The sequence below is a fragment of the Clarias gariepinus genome, chromosome 10 (assembly GCF_024256425.1).
Source record: "Clarias gariepinus isolate MV-2021 ecotype Netherlands chromosome 10, CGAR_prim_01v2, whole genome shotgun sequence".
In the NCBI taxonomy this organism is placed as follows: Eukaryota; Metazoa; Chordata; class Actinopteri; order Siluriformes; family Clariidae; genus Clarias; species Clarias gariepinus.
The window spans coordinates 34,184,299-34,201,588 of record NC_071109.1 but is presented as its reverse complement, the minus strand read 5'-3'; positions in this window follow the sequence as shown (position 1 = coordinate 34,201,588).

The following is a 17,290-nucleotide window of genomic DNA, read 5'->3' as shown; positions in this document are numbered from 1 at the left end:
TCCTGAGAGCTGTTTATGTCCTCTGTTGCTCATTTCTGAGCATCCATAAGCAGTTTTTGTAGATGTTTAGGAGCAGGCACTGCTGGATCCACCTCTCAACATCATCCATATTAATCTTATTATATTTTGTGGTGATCAGATCTACCGCAAGAGCATCATCCTTAAACTTCACGCTGTGCTGGATTCTAACATCTAAACCTGACTCTGATGACCCTCGTGTATTAGCCGCGGCAGACTCGTTTTCTTGAGCCTTTTTTTTTTTTTTTTACCTAAGCAGGAGGACACGCACCAGAGGGCATCTCAGGCCTCACCGTGAGCTTCTGAAAAATTTTTCAGCACTGTAAATATATGTCAGATTTCATCAGCAGCCACGCTAAACAGGTTTACAAATATGCAGCGCAGGAAGTGTTTGCAATGCAAAGTGTCCGCCCACATAGAGTACACACACACACACACACACACATACACAGAGGCTCCACTAATTGGCACCACTTTTATGACAGCTGGCTGTTGAATTACAGTAAGTAACTGATTTACATGGCCACCCCCCCCACCGACCCCCCCACCCGTCCATCTATCTATCGATCTATCTATCGATCTATCTATCTATCTTGTGATTAGCTTTTAAAAATGCAAAATTAGAAACAAACTGTTTATAAGTAATTTAACTGATAATAAGTTCACACAGAAAATACAAAAGTTAAGTTGTCATTTTTTAAATTTTTGTCTGAACTTAATAAACATTGTATATTAATATTTTGTCTTTGATAGATAGATTTTAAAAATTATAAAATTATTCTTATATATATTTTTCTTATTTTGCATAATTCTTTCTTTCTTTCTTTTCCCTTTTACTAATTTGTACGTTTTCTTTTTCTTTGTTTTTTTCTTTTCTTTCTTTTTCTTTATTTCTTTGCATCCTCACGTTGTAGAGAGAGAGACACAATAAAGCAATATCATTAATATAAACTCCTTATAGTGAACGAGGACACAGTGACATCAGGAGGGAATTTCTGTAGGTTATATATAAACTGATATCTCATGATGGTTCGATCGTATCGTCCCAGTCCGGGATGCAAATGTGTTCAAGGACATGTGCTGTTTTTTTCCACCTGTGTAGAGATTTAACAATACACACTCTCAGCACTCCAGCGTGTCATCCGTGACATTTTGTGAGCTGTGGGAAAACGCACCACTTTCTTTCTCTTCAATTTAACACACACAGTCGTATTTGGGCCGAAACCTTTGTAGGACGGAGCCGATTTAAATGCCAGCGTCTCCTCCCGAGCAATAATAAGTGCGGTTAAATTGCCGTCTATGTTCAACAAAGAAATTGGAAAATGACGTTAGATTTTGCTTTAGCGTTAATGTTTTCCACTTAGGGGATGATGGCGGCTGCAGGGATGCACAGGCTGCCATTTTACATTTCCATAATTTGCTCAAAACATGAAAAAAAAAAAAAGAGAAGAAGCCAGGAGGAAGATCTTTTCTGAGCTGAGTGTACTATTTACTTCCCCATTGTGTAGCAGCGGTATTGTGCCGAGTCCCGCTTTCACATGTTGTTCTGCTATTGTGTGTGGTGTGTGTGTTTGTGTGTGTTGTCTTGTACACATTTGTGCATTTGCATGATTGTTGTATTTCGAAGCGTTTTCAGCAGCTTTTTTGCGCTTTTTTCGTGACATTGTACAATAATGAGTGTGTTTTGTGCAATGTGACAGTTTTACCTCCACTTTTCAACGCAGGAGGGTTTTTTAGAGCGTTTCGCAACAGCAAGGAATGTGTGTGTGTGTGTGTGTGTACTGTCCAGTCAGTGATATTTAACTTTTTTTTTTTTTTTTTTAAATGAAGCACGAGCAGAGTGCACAGGAGCTCACTGATGTTAGACAGACAGGCAGATTCATTTCTTCATGCAGCTCAGACATCCATGTGTATTGTTAAGTGTTTATTGCCATGTGTGCTTTGGTTCACGTCCTCTTCCGGCCCAGGTCTTCTCAGAGGTTTTCTCCGTGATGTCGCAGTATCTCTCTCACCCGCGGCCCCCTGCTCATTATTTACTCCTATTTAAACCCTCATCTTCCTTCGCTCTGATGTACAGAACACACTCGGTGTTGTGTGTGTATTTTTTCCTTTTTTGACTTTGCCGGGTTCTTTGTCTCATTTATGCCTTTTGTCCGAGTTCTCCTGATGTGTGTACCATTTGCTGAACCATTTGCAATTTTTTTTTTAAATAAAAGCCTTGAGCATTAGATTGAATTTGTCTGCCTTATGTTAAAAAAGACAACAGTTTCAACTGTACTCACCTGAGCCTCTGCTTTCTTACATTATTTCTTCGCAATCATGGATGCAGCAGGAGAACTGAAAGGGTGCGACAACAGGATTACCACCCTGGCGTTGGTCGCGATCCATTTCCCAAATCATTCAACGAATGTTCGATCATTTACGAACTTTTGTTTTTGTAAAATCATAAGAAAATCAATGAAGCCCAAGCACGTGAAGAACATGCAAACTCCACACACACAGACCTGAGAATCGAACCCTGACCGTAAAGGTGCGAGGCCACAATGCTAAGCCCTAAGCCGCCGTGCCGACCCTCACAGATTAGATCTGTTTTCTTTCTCTCTATGAAATGCTCTGTTTCTTCTGTCTTTACTTTGCCTTATTGTTTTTTCATACCTGTATTTTCATAAACTGTACACAGTTTCTATTTTTATTCCAGTTATTTCTTCATTTCCATATGCTTTGCACTGACCTTCTGTTTTTCTTGTTTTTTTTCTTTTATTTTCTTGTCAATTCTACTTTGATTTTTTTTTTTTTTTCGTGTTTTGCATTTGTTTGTATTTGTCTTTCTTTAACTTCCTTATTCTTTTCCTCATTACATTTTTATTTTAAACATCTTTCTTTCTTCCCTTTTTTTAAATCATGATCTGCAGTTTGTGTGTGCATTGTATGATTATTATATTTAACACTGACATTGTCAGTTATTCTATTTATTTATTTATTTACTACAGAACAGTGTGTAGTTTGTAACCTGACAGTTTTAGTTCTTCACCATAACTGTGTGTGTGTTGTGTGTGTGTGTTAATGCTTTAACTTAACCACGTCCATCTTAATGATCTGTGTTTATGCACGCACACACACACGCGCACTGTTGCGTACACACACACACACACACCAGCAATGATGCCAATAAAGAGGGTTTTTATTATGGACATAGCAATCAATTCATTACAGTCAATTCCACACCCAAATCATGTTATACAGCAATTAGCGGCTAATCGTCGCGCTCCATGCGTAGCCGGACTGCCACGGATTCCGAATCGCTCGGGGATAAAAATGATGGCGACGTGAAAACAAACGCGTCTCCGGGATTCTCATAATCTCGAACCAGGATGTACAATCAGCGCTTGTGTACGTATTAACATTTCATTTCATACGCGTTTAATACGATCGGACACACGGGATTCGCCAAGGTTAACAACAGGAGCGTCCAGCTAGTCAGATCCCAGTAAAACGCTCACATGATCTCTGCCGCAGTTCAGACCGCCAGGATGGTCTCGTATGCTAACGCAGGTTTTTTACAGAAACGCAAACAGCCAGCGATTAACGAAACTTCACCGCATCAACGTTGTACACGGCCCTGGGAACGAGCGGTTGCTATAGCAACGGTAACGTAATAAATATCAATATCAACCCGCACTACTGTCCGGGCTGCTGTTTTAGAGAATTAATCAACAGCTTCCTTCCGACCAATCAGGATCGTGAACATGAGACGCTGTACTGATTTTTCAGGTCTACCTGCAGGTGCTTTTGGCACAGGATCAGATGTGTTTACTTTACTCATCAGCAGGACGTGTGTGTGTGTGTGTGTGTGTGTGTGTGTCGCGAGTCCTAATCTCCTGTACAGCTCACGGCACCCTGATAAGAGTCAGATTACACGCGTAGTTCAAAGGTCAGGCTGGCAGATGGCTGTGTGTGTGTGTGTGTGTGTGTAAGTGTTAGTTCCACCTGCTCAGAGAGAGAGCGAGTCCATGTTTATCTAATCACCCTGTGAGTAATTCATGGTGGTCAGCATCTGCCAGCCGCCCCTGCAGAGCGGGAGGGAAACCCTGCGCCAGGTAAACTCGCTAATCAGTTAACGAGACCCACAGCTGGGTGCTAACACACTTACACACACACACACACACACACACACACTGTGCGACCTGTGTTTAACGTTGCGCAAATTACAAAACCATTATTTTGGCATACTTTCAATTTTAAGATAATTAATTAGAATTATGAGATAATGAGAGAAACATACTTAAAGGAACCAGGCTGAGTAAATAATTATGATTTTATAGTCTTAGAATATTATCCTATAATCGTGATTTTTTAGTATCTTAAAATTAAGTCATTATTTAATAATTAGGATGTATATTATCTTGAATAATCACATTATAATTTATAACATTTATTGATTATTATTAATAATTATTACCATATAACAATAAATAATTAACTTGTAATAGAATAAAAAGGTTTATTAAAACTTTAACTATTTTATTATCTAATAATTATAATTTATGTTACCTTAAAATTAATTATCTCGTAAATGTGATTATCTCAGAATTATGATTTATATATATATATATTTTTTTTTTTTTTAAAAAAAAGGTTAATTCATCTTAGAATAAAAATTTTGTATAATATAGTATTTTATCTCGCATTTAGAATGTATAGTTTCTCGAAATTATCTCATAATTGTAATTTTACTTTAAAATGATGATTTATAGTATTTTTCTCTGTACTGTTGATCCTGTACAGGGTTGTGGGGCCCGGAGCTTATCCTAGGGGACTTGGGGCAGTGGACAGGTTACACCCTGCATATCTTTGGACTGTGGGAGGAAACCAGAGTATCTGAAGGAAACCCACCAAGCACGGGGAGACCATGCAAACTACACACACACACACACACACACACACACACACACACACACACACACACAATCCGGACCCTGGAGGAGCGAGGCCACAGTGCTAACCGCTACACCATAATCATAATTTTTTAAGTATTTATAAATTAAATGAGCTTATAATAATTATTTATAGTAAAATGTAGTTAAACTGAATCACCAGTTTATCACATCTATGGAGGTTTTCTTCTTCCCTGATGGCACACGCCATATCCCAGGACTCAGAGTGTGAGAACGCGGCTCTGGGAGCACGAGGAATCATGGATAGACTGGATTTATTTTGGCCTGGTAGTGTGTAAAATAAAACATCGTCTAGAAATGACAACGTATCCCATAATAATAGTTTAGCATTATCCATGTTTAAGTTCTTTCTTTCATTCTTACACTGTTTTCTATTGAACGTTGTGTGTGTGTGTGTGTGTGTGAACACAGGGAGGAGGTGTATTTCCCTTACACTAAAAGCAGCAGGTCAGTTAGTGTGTAGTGGAGCAGTGAAATGTGCTGTGGGTTCTCGGGCGGAGAACTCGACTCGTGTCACTGATGATGTTGTGCTGCTCGACTCGGCGCAGTGATAATGACAGTAAAGTGCCCATCGCTCTTCCTCCAGCACTCTTCCTCCATCGCTCTTCCTCTATCCCTCCGTCCTCGGAGTGGCCAAAATTGCAGCTTTGCGCGTTGCTCCATGCTGTGTGGTGCTTTAACGTCCAGCGTGGGGGTAAAAAGGGCTAATCGCTCCCCCGCTCCTGCCCCCGCTCCTGACCCCCGCCCCGGACCCTCTCTCTGCCTCCTTTTACACAAGTGCTTTTTTATATAAACTGCTGAAATGATTTCTTTTCCCAAATTTCTCCTCCATCTGCGCTGACCCCGGGGCTTCAGAGGAGAAAAAACATCACCTCTGGCTTTGTCCCTCTCTGAGCGGCTCTCGACACGCTCTGGATTTCACACGCTACGCGCGCGCGCGCGAGAGAGAGAGAGAGAGAGAAGTGAGAGAGAGAGAGAGAGAGAGAGTCAGAAGAGAGAGAAGAGAGAGAGACTTTTTTGACTTTCTACAATCCTTTATTTTACAAATTTTGTTATATAAAATGGAATAGAAATTAAGTAAAAAAATAAAAAATAAAATCTTTTTTAGACATTATAGTTATTCTTTAAAACATATATATAGTTATTGTGCTTTCTTCAGTATAAGTTTGCGGCCAAGATTAATTCATCTTCTTCTACTGAGCACAGGGTCTCCCCACAACACCATATTGTCTTAAACATGTCTGTGTCCTTCATGTTCACGTAGAAATTAAAATCAATTAAGATTCTTGATTTAATAAGTCTGGAGAAGATCTTTTGGGGGTCACAGTTTGTACTTTGTGCCAGTTTATTTTGTTCTGCTTATATATATTGCCATTTTGGCTTGACCAATGGTGAAATTAATAAGCTGGCATTTGTAACTGTTTCTCCGGACATATTTAAAACCAAGAATAAAACGCTGATGATTAAAATCTACATGCAGTGGTAAAAAAAAAAAAAAGCGTTTTAAAAGGTTAAACAAGGGCGACATTTTGGAACAATGTATAAAAGCATGAAAAACAGTTTCTCTCTGTAAACAAAAGGGGCATTCTTGTGTTATTTCTGGATTTAAAAGAGATAAAAGAGTTCACAGAGACAATTTCACGTAAAATCCTCCATTGGAGGTCAGCAGACGTTTTGGTTAATGGTGGTTTATATAGTGCTCTCCACTCTGGTTTAATATCATTATTAAAACCCAGTTCAGTGCGCCATGGGGTGTCCACCCTCCCATTAATTTTTTCCTTGTTTAAAACCTTCACGCAAGCTTTGTACAGAACCTTACCAGACACTGTCTCAAAGTTCATCTCGTCCTCACCCTTGTGCTCCAGGAGGGGGCCGCCGTATCCCTCTAGGTCTGGAGTTATGATCAGCTGTGGAAAGGGTTCCTCTTCTGTAGAGCTGGTCTCGTTTCCTGTATATTCCATCAGCTGAACTCGTTTCTCCAATGTTAGGGTGGTTCTCCATCGATGCAGGAGTTGGTTGGCGACCTGTTGAGACCGTAGTCCCATATGTGATGCCAAGTCCTCTGCTCGAGACAGGTCTGTTCCAGTGATATTTACCAGCTGCCGAAGTGTCCAGATCCCTACGGAGACCAGGGTCTTGGATAGTGCTGGGGTGGTTTCGCTAGAGATGTCTAGATGTCCTCCACAGACTAGGGGCTCCTCCAGTAGCCAGTGTAAGGTTCTGTTTCCCTTGTTTTTTTTTTTTCAAAGTTCCAAATTTTAAAAAGTCTTTGATAAAAAACAGGTAGTCCAGTAGTGTCCAGTGCTGTGGGGTCAATTAAAAACAGAGTTCTGTCCAGTCCAGAGTTCTCCCACCGTGCGTAGGAGTGTGAAGGCTGCCGCTCTGCATCCTTCGTCCTTAGCTCTGGTGAGAAGTCTCTGGATAAACTGCAGGTGGAAGGCTGCACCAGGCCCTGTCCTCCTTCCTCTTTAGGCAGGTAAAGAAGACTTTGTGGTATCCAGTGCAGTTTGTCCCAGAAGAACGGGTGGTGGGTCCATACATGCCAGTTTGTGCTACAGGGACGATGCTGCTAGGTTGTTGATGACCAGCACTCGTCCTCTGTAAGACATTTTTGTGACCAATCACTTCCATCTGCTTGGTCTGCCTTTTATGCCTTCAACAATACCCTCCCAGTTTTTGTTTAAAAACTCAGCACTGCCCAGGTAGACATCCAAGTATTTAAAACCACCCTTTTCCCACATTGTACCCCCTGGTAGTGTGGGCTGTTCACCTCCCCATTCTCCCCCTACTAAAATGGCTTCACTTTTGTTCCAGTTGATTTTAGCAGATGATAAAATCAACAGGATGATAAACTTAATCTGTGCTTCGGTGCCCAGCAGGTCGGTCATTATGGCTTTTTTATTTTTGAGGGTTTCAGTATTTCCTCTGTTTTCTGTTGTCTCCAAACCCTGAAGTTCCACTATTTAAGCCTCTAGAGCTCTCATTGATCTAAGAATGTCTTTTGTGACATTGAGAGTGTACTGTTAACAAAAACCTTTTGTTTGTGCTTTAGCTAAGTCCCACCATTGCTGTAGAGCGCTAAAATCAGTTTTTTTGTGATTTAAAACTGGCCCATAAATAGGTAAAAGACTTAATAAAATTGACATCTTCTAAAAGTATAGTATTAAAATGCCAGTAGGCACTCTTAGGTTTTAGGTTTTTCCTACTGACTGTACACTGAACCATGCTATGGAGATGCCTACTGGGGTAATAAAACATTTCGTAAAAGAGGTACAGTCAGTAATTACATTGTTTAATTTGTCTAAAAAACATCATCCTCTTTACTGCCTTGGTGGGAGTGTACACACAAATAAAGACAAAGGCTTCGTTCTCATAATAAGTTTTAACTTTTAAAAGCCTCCCTTTTAAAAATTCTTCTATTGTATAAGAGTTCAGTATAAAATTGCGAGCGAAGAGCAGTGCGACTCCAGCACTCAGTGGTGTATTGTGGCGAGTCCATCCCACTCTTTTGACCAGTCCACAGCGTTTTTGGCGTCGCTGTGTGTTTCCTGGATTAGAGCCACATCAATGTGCTTCTGTTTTAATAGTTCATAGAGTTTAGCTCTTTTTTCATATGTTCTCGCCCCATTTACAGTATGTTTAAGTTCGCAATGTTAACCTAATTTATTAAACGGTTTATAGAAAAAAAAAAAACAGTCTTATATATAAGAAACACATACCAGTGTTCAGATCAAAGGAAAAATGATTCTAAAATTTCCCCTCAGTCTGAATAGTCTGAATATTTCAGTCTCACTTTTTGTTTTTTGAAATATTTGACATCATGAACAAACTGTCTCTTGTTTGGGAAGTGGTCTTCTAGTTTAATATGTTGTCCCCTTTTTGTCCTTGTTAAACAACTGTGTATGGACTCCTCGCTGTATATGACTGGTAGTTTCTCTTCCTCAGGGGTGAGAATCACACGGAGTCTGATGTGTATCTGTCACTTTCTGATTCTGGTTCAGTGTCTTTTTTTTTTGGGGGGGGGGGGGTCCTCAAATAGAAGAGACAGAGAGGGAGGAGAGAGAAGAGAGAGAAAGAGAGAGTTTGAGTTTTATACACCCTTTATTATGAGACTATTTAATTTTTTTTTGTTTTTTTGTGCATATTATGCCCACACATACATACTATATATACACATACGCACACACATACTAAGATTCTGGAAAAGATAGTAGCGGAGCAGCTATGCTCATATCTACATAGAAATAACATACATGAACTGTATCAGTCAGGATTTAGGCCTCATCACAGTACAGAGACAGCACGCGTTAAAGTAGTTAATGACCTCCTATTGGCCTCTGATCAGGGTTGCATCACCAGGCTTGTGTTACTTGAACTCAGTGCAGCTTTTGACACCATTGATCATAATATTCTTCTTTACAGATTAGAAAATAATCTAGTAGTAGGAATTAAGGGAATAGTCCTCCCCTGGCTCAAATCCCATTTGACCGATCGTTATCAGTATGTACTGTAGATGAGGTGATTATTCTGCATGTTCTCTAGTGGAGTTTGGTGTTCCACAGGGTTCAGTTTTAGGTCCACTGCTTTTTTCCCCTTACATGCTTCCCTTGGGCAACATAATCCGTAAGCATGGTATTAGTTTTCATTGTTTTGGTGACGACACACAGTTATATGTCTCTGATGAGAAAAAACAGCTTACTAAAGTTGAGCAATGCGTAAAGGAAGTGCTAATGGATGCTAATTAACTTCCTTTTTCTTAATCCTGATGAGACAGAAGTTCTAGTCATAGGACCGCATGCAGCTAGAAGCAAGATTTTAAAACACAATATCACTTTAGATAGCCTTTCTATTCTATCTAGTGCAACAGTAAAAGACCTCGGTGTGATTATAGATTCCATCCTTTAATTTGAAGCACATGTAGATAATAGCATTCGCATTGATTTGCGCCGCAGTATCTGAGTGAACTGCTAGTGTCTTACGATCTGCCACGCCTACTTCGATCAAAGGATGCAGGCTGTCTATCAGTACTGCTGTTACAACTACAGCTGGGGGCGGAGCTTTTTCTTACAAAGTTATGGAATAGTCTTCCAAATAGTGTTTGGGACTCAGACACAGTCTCAGTGTTTAAGTCCAGGCTAAAAACCTATTTATTTAGATAAGCATTTTTATAAATAGATTAGCCTTAGGTAAAGGAGCAGATCTGGGGGACTCATAGACGTAGAGTATTATGGTGAACTGGTATGTTTAGATGTTGTCCTTCCCACTCTCATTGATAGTTTGTTGATGGTGAAGTGATTGGTCACTTTACATCTCAGTTCCCCCTCATGTCTGTGTTTCCTTCTGGCTCTCCCTTTTAATTATGATGTCATAGTTAGACATGTACACTGTACATTATGTGACTGTGACCAGACCTACTGTTATCTCTCCCCTTCTGGAATTTCCTACAAGTTTACCTGTGTCACAGTCGGACCAGGCTGAGAACTCAATCAGATACCACGCCCTTTATCTCCAGAGTATTAATCACCATCACCTGTCGCCAATCAGCGCTAGCACATAAAAACACACACCGCGCCTCAGGCAGTGTCTGGGCCCGTATTTATCAGAGTGGACTCAACCTCCTATGAACAAGTAAGAAGAAAGAGTCTTAACTAACTACTTATCTGTACTCCTTCTTTCAGAAGTGATCTGGTCACAATTTCTGGGTGATTATTCCAGTGCCGCCGTGGTGTGTGGTTGCACCCGTCTCGTAACTGCCACCAAACTGCTACTCATACCCTGCCGTGATTTACAATCCTGTGAAATAAACTAACTCATCTTTATACTCAGATTAACCACCAATAACCACCTGGACTCCATATTAACATCAATTAACATCAACTGTTACACTCAACCTCCAGCCTCCTAACACACAGTATGAGTGCAGATCAATCCCCGCTATCTCTTATCACCCAGATGAGGATGGGTTCCCTGTTGAGTCTGGTTCCTCTCAGGGTGCGCAGAGAGAGAGGGAGAGACAGAGAGGAGAGAGACAAAGAGAGGGAGAGACAAATGGAGAGGCAGAGAGAGAGACAGGTGACAGAGAGAGAGAGACAGAGAGAGAGACGAGAGGGAGAGACGAGAGAGAGAGGGAGCGACAGAGAGAGGGAGCGACAGAGAGAGAGAGACAGAGAGAGAGACAGGTGACAGAGAGAGAGAGACAGAGAGAGAGACGAGAGGGAGAGACGAGAGGGAAAGGTGATAGAGAGGAGAGAGAGAGACAGAGAGAGAGAGGGAGAGAGACAGAGAGAGAGAGACAGAGAGAGAAAGAGAGAGAGAGACAGAGACAGAGAGAGAGACAGAGAGACAGAGAGAGACGCTTGCACAGCAATCATGCCGCAGGGACCCGAGCCGACACAACACAGTCCCTTTGACACTCGAGTCAAAGGTCACGCTCAGCTCTTCAAACCAGTGTGAGAGTGTAAGGAATGATCAACAACAACAACACACACACACACACACACACACACACACACACACACACACCTGAAAACACATCCTTAACTAAAACAGCCTCTTTTTCTTTCTTTCTTTTTCTTGTTATTTTTTCAAATGTATTTGTCAGAACCGGGGGCGAGTGGAACACACGAGGTCTCCTCCTCTGGATGTGTCTCTAGCGAGACCGTCCCTTTGTGTTCTGGTTGGTTCTGTACCGCGCTGTAGTGTTGCTGTGAGTCCTGACGTGTTCTGTATCCTGTACATGTAGATACAGGGTTTATAGCGCCACCTGTGAGTGTTTTGCAGCAGCAGGTCACCGTAGCCCCTTTTAATCAGTTCCTCTTTGTCTTTGTCACTCCTCTGTCAGTTTATCATTCTTTATTTAGAAGCTTTGTTACTCTTCTCACATAAACACGTAGAATAAACACGTGATCACGTGCGAGATGTTCGCTGTGTGAGGTTTAAATCAGGATCAGAATCTTTTTACAAATAAGAAGTCAGCGTTTTTTTTTTTTTTGCCAGAAGCAGAACTTCAATGAGGAGGGAAATTAGCTGTGTGTGTGTGTGTGTGTGTGTGTGTGTGTGTGAGAGAGAGAGAGAGAACAGAATATACGTGTGAGATGCTGCGTGATTCCGCATGACCTCCGGCTTCTGACGTTCACTCAGCCCTCATCGTGAAGACGAACAACTCACACGTATTCCCCTGATATACCGCTCTCTCTCTCTCTCTCTCACTCTCTCTCTCTCGCTCTAACAGCAATCTTTTCCTCCTCCCACACACACACACACACACACACACACACACAGATTGTGCATGTACACTCAATGTAAACTCACCTAAGACATGAGAGGAAGAAAGACTTGAGTGTGAGAGAAAGTGTGTGAGGCGAGACAAAAAGGAAAGAAAGAAAAACATAAAAACGAGACTAAATAGAAGAAAAGAGAAACAGACGAAAGGGTAAAATTAAGAAAGATCCATCTGTCCATCACCCATCCATAGTTTTACTTTTTCACTCACTCCATCCATCCAGTTATTTGCTTAACCATTTATTCATCTATCGATTATCCCTCCATCCTTCCACCTGTCCACTCACTTATTCACTCATCCATCCATGTATACACTCTTATTCGTCCATCCATCCTTCATTCATCCCTCCTTCCATTTACTCATTCACTTATTCACTCATCATCTCTCCATCCATCTCTGTATTCACACATTCCTTCATTCATTTATTCTTTATTCTAAAAATGAAGTTTGTACGAAGCCACAAAAATTTCCTTTTGTTCACATTTTTTCTTTCTTTCTTTCTTTCTTTTCCTTTTCACCGCACATTAATTTGTTCACACACATGACCACACAAGCAATCATGCCTGGCCATACACCCGAATGCATATGCACACACACACACACACACACACACACACACACACACAGCTTCACTAAACGGCAGCTCAGCGTCCTCCAGCGCGCCTCCTCTTCCCCCTTCATCTTTTGTTTGGTCCTGAGAGGTTTCCGTGGAAACGGGCATAACAATTTCGTCTGATACACAGAGAGGAAGAAAAAATATTTGTTGAGAAGCATTTGTGAGAGAGAGAGAGAGAGAGAGAGAGAGACTGTGTGTGTGTGTGAGGAGTGCTCTGGGCCACAGAGTTCATGCGACCTGATGATGATGATGATGATGATGATGATGATGATGAAACACATGTGAGTGCTGCATGTCCCGAATGTCAGGACCGGAGCGCTCGGGGAGCGGAGTGCAGCTCTACTGATACTGACATCTAACACATCATTACATTCTGATCACTTCATTTCATCTCTGAGCAACTGTGCTACAAAGCCCGTTGTCCACTGAACCCCACACACACACACACACACACACACACACACACACACACAGAACCGAGGCTGTAAACTATCAATTTGAGTCTCTATTTATTAGCGAGGCTTAAAGGACCGGCGTTGGTAGGAAACAAGGTTACTAGGCAACAGCATCCTGTCAGCTGATCCACAGCAGCCAGTCAAAACCGGCCGTGTATCCCAGCTGACCAATCAGAGCGCAGACCAGCGTTCAGAGAGGCGGCTGTAGTGAGTATATATTTACACACCGAGTGTCTCCTCTCGGCCTCGTCTCAAATCTCCTGTCTAATCTCCCCTCATAAGGGAGTCACGTCTGTCTATCTGTTTATTTATCTGCAGGTTGATTAGTATGTCAATCTGTCTATCTATAAACTGATTGATCAATCAGTCAATCAATTAATCAATCTATTTAACTTTCTGTCAATTAGTAAGTCCGTCTGTCTATCTATAAATCAAATGATTGTTCAATTAATCAATCAATTAAATAGTATGTCAGTCTGTAATCGATCTATAAAATGACCGATCAATCAATTGATCAACCTATTACCCGTCTCTATCTATGTAAGAGACGCAGACAGTGGGACAGAAGACGCCGTGTCGGTGCTGTATGAGAGACTTCAGTAAATAAAGTGTGATGGACGTGAGTCTGTGTTCGAGATGATCCCCGAGCCTCGCGCTCCTCAATTAACCACATGAGGAGCTGAAAGGTGTGGAGCAGCTTCACATCATCACGTCACCGCGCTGCACATCGTCACAGATCAGTCTCATTCCTCTGAACAAACTGTAGATGCTTCAGGACGTTCATGCACGTGACGACTGTCTGCTGTCTAATACATCACCATGTGGATTAAACATGTTATACGGCTACGGAACGGTCTCAGCCCAAGACACCGAGGCGTCACGTCACTACGCCCAAGACGGCCCTCGTCAGGAGGTGTAGAGTAACGGGGGTGTAACTCCTCCTCACGCTGCTCTGACCAAGGCGCTGTTCCCATGTTTACATTGCAAACTTTGACCTTCCAGTGTGAATGTGAGTTTCCTGTCCAGTTTCCGGCTGTCAGTCCTCAAATAATTTGTGTTTACTCTCTGCATTTTCAATCACTGTCATGAAAATCTCATCCATAGTTCTGATCAGTTCCTATTCATTGTGTATAAACAGGAAACAAGAAATCCAAGGAGTAATTATTATTATAATAATAATAATAATAATAATAATAATAGTGAAAGTATTATGGAAAAAATTAGATCTTAAGTGAAGTGGCCACTTATTTCCCTGATTTATTAGATTTTTTTTGCACTTATGTTTTTTATGTTTTTTGGTCTCCCATATGATTTGCATACTGTTTATTTGCAATTTTTATTTTCTACAACCACAAAATAAATAAATAAGTAAATGATTAAATAAATTAATAAATAATCAGGGAAATAAGTGGATCACATAAAACAGCAGTTAGATGTAAAAGGTTCAACAGTTATGAATTATGTGAAAAAATGACTTGTAGCAAAATAAAATAAAAAAAAAAGCCTAAATATATTGCAGCAAAATGATGTAGGAGACAGGTACAGTACAGGTGAGAAGAAAGTCATAAACCCTGATTTTTATTGTTTCATAAGGGAAATTAACTATCCATGATTCACTTGAATGAGGCCCTGAATATTCTGTAATAACTCTTGCTATGATGAAGCAATCTGAACCAAAACAATAACCTACATACTGTACCTACCTCGATTGCATCACATGTGGTGCTGGAAGTGATCTCCGTTTTTTTTCTATCTATCTATCTATCTATCTATCTATCTATCTATCTATCTATCTATCTATCTATCTATCTATCTATCTACAGTATATAAAATGAAAAGTACATGTAAAAATGTGACAATAAGAAAATGATGTAAAAAAGCATTTACAAAGATAAAAAGGAAATAAAAACAGAAAACATGTAGCAAGTGAAAAATCTCATTAAATTCCATTGATCATGTAATTAAAAAAAAAAACACATCATGTCTCAAAAAATATCAAAAGTTAAGAACTATTTGGGGAAAAAATCCTTTGCGAATGAAAAGAACAAAATAACACAATGATTGTGTAAATAAAATGAAAAAAAAAAGTGATATCATGTAAAATAAATAAATAAATAAATATATCATGTGAAAAATAGGGTAAAATAAAAATTCATTTTATTCTGTAAGTGTGTGTTCTGAGAATCAGAGTTTAGTTTTTAAACCATAATTTTCTAAGCTTTTATTTTTGTACGGAAAAGTTTAAAAAGTTTCTTCGTAACACATGAACTTTTAATCATGAGGATTTTCAGAAATCCATTTTTGTTTCTTTGCAATAAGGAGCCTTTAAAAAACCTCATTTTTCGCCCAATTACAGATTTACAGACCAGCACCAGGATGATGATGACGAAGATGACGATGAGGATGAAAAAGACTTTAAAATGTACAAAACAGAATTAGCGCTCAATTACGTCTAATACTGCAATAATAAAAAAAAAAAAAAACAGCCTGAAGGACTCTTGAGTGTGTTTTAGCAGAGAGGAGATGGGCTTCCTGAGTCCTTGTGGACGACGCTGTATTGTTCGAGCGGAAGGGTGAAGGGTCGAGGCCGATGGAGAGCAAGTTGGGTGAGAGTTAGCAAATGGAGCTCAAGTAGGCTCCTGCTTCTCGGCTCTTAATGCTTCGCCGAGGGCCGCTAAAAGCCCGAGCGGGCCGCGAGAGTTCTGTGAAGAAATGAGAGGAGGAAAATGGGCTAAAAGGAAAGACGATGAATCATGTTAAAAACAACAACAACAAAAAAAAAAGCTTGAATGAAAGCCTGTTATTTTGGAAACCGTAGGACCGAAGCTCACGCTGTCATCTTCTACATGTTTGGTGAGCACCTTACCTCTAAAGGAGAGGGAGAGAGGGAGAGAGGGAGAGGGAGAGAGAGAGGGAGAGAGAGAGAGAGAGAAAGATGGAAAGAGAGTGAGGGACAGAGAGAAAGATAGGGAGAGGGAGGGAATGAGGGAGAGGGAGAGAGGGGTGGAGAAAGAAGGGGAGAGAGAGAGAAGGAGAGAAAAAGAGGGAGAGAGATGGAGAGAAAGAGATGGAGGGAGAGAGGGAAAGAAAGGAAGAGAGAGGGAGAGAGAGGAAGGGAGAGAGCGAAAGAGAGAGAAAAAGAGAGAGAGAAAGAGAGAGAGAGAGAGAAAGCGCTCCAAATTCAGACATATTACATTAACCGGGATTTCTTTATTCACTCGTCGTCGTTCATGGTCACAGCGTGCCATTTGCAAATTACAACTTATATAATTCTGCCGAGCCGGTCTCGACGTACTCGGGTCAGGATAATTGGGTACAGAGCCATTACCATACTCTCAAGGCCAAGTACAGGCTTCCTTCTCCGCTCTGCCCTTCCTTTCCTCCTTCTTTTTTCTTTCATCATTCTTCTTTTTTTTTCAATTTCCAAGCACTCAAAACCCATATTGAAGAAAAGAGCCCTAAATGAATTTTGGACAAAAATGAGACTTTAGCTGATGTCGTATAGCTTTTGATGATCTTCATCAGAATTACTGAGGCACTATTTCAGCTCCACTCTAAAGCTTTAACCCTCCAGTCTCTCTCCCTCTCCCTCTCTCCCTCTCTACACTTCATATTTGTCCTCTCAGGGACCACGAAGAAAATGGACTGGAGTGAAAAGAACTATAACATGCATTAGAGCGCTGTTTAAATCCTGACCCTCAATCAATTAATCAATTAATTGATTAAGCAATTAAATAATTATTTAACAAGCTAATAAATGTATTTTTTGCATAAAAAAATAAAACTTCTCACTGGAAGGCTAATCCAAAACTCACACTATGTTTGTATTCACTACGTCGTGCAAAAACGAAACAAAACCTATTCGAATTACATGACAGTAACAAATAAAAGCTTTGAAATCTCATCATTATATCGCATGAGAACAGTTACTGTTTGTTATACCAAAATACTTATACACACATAA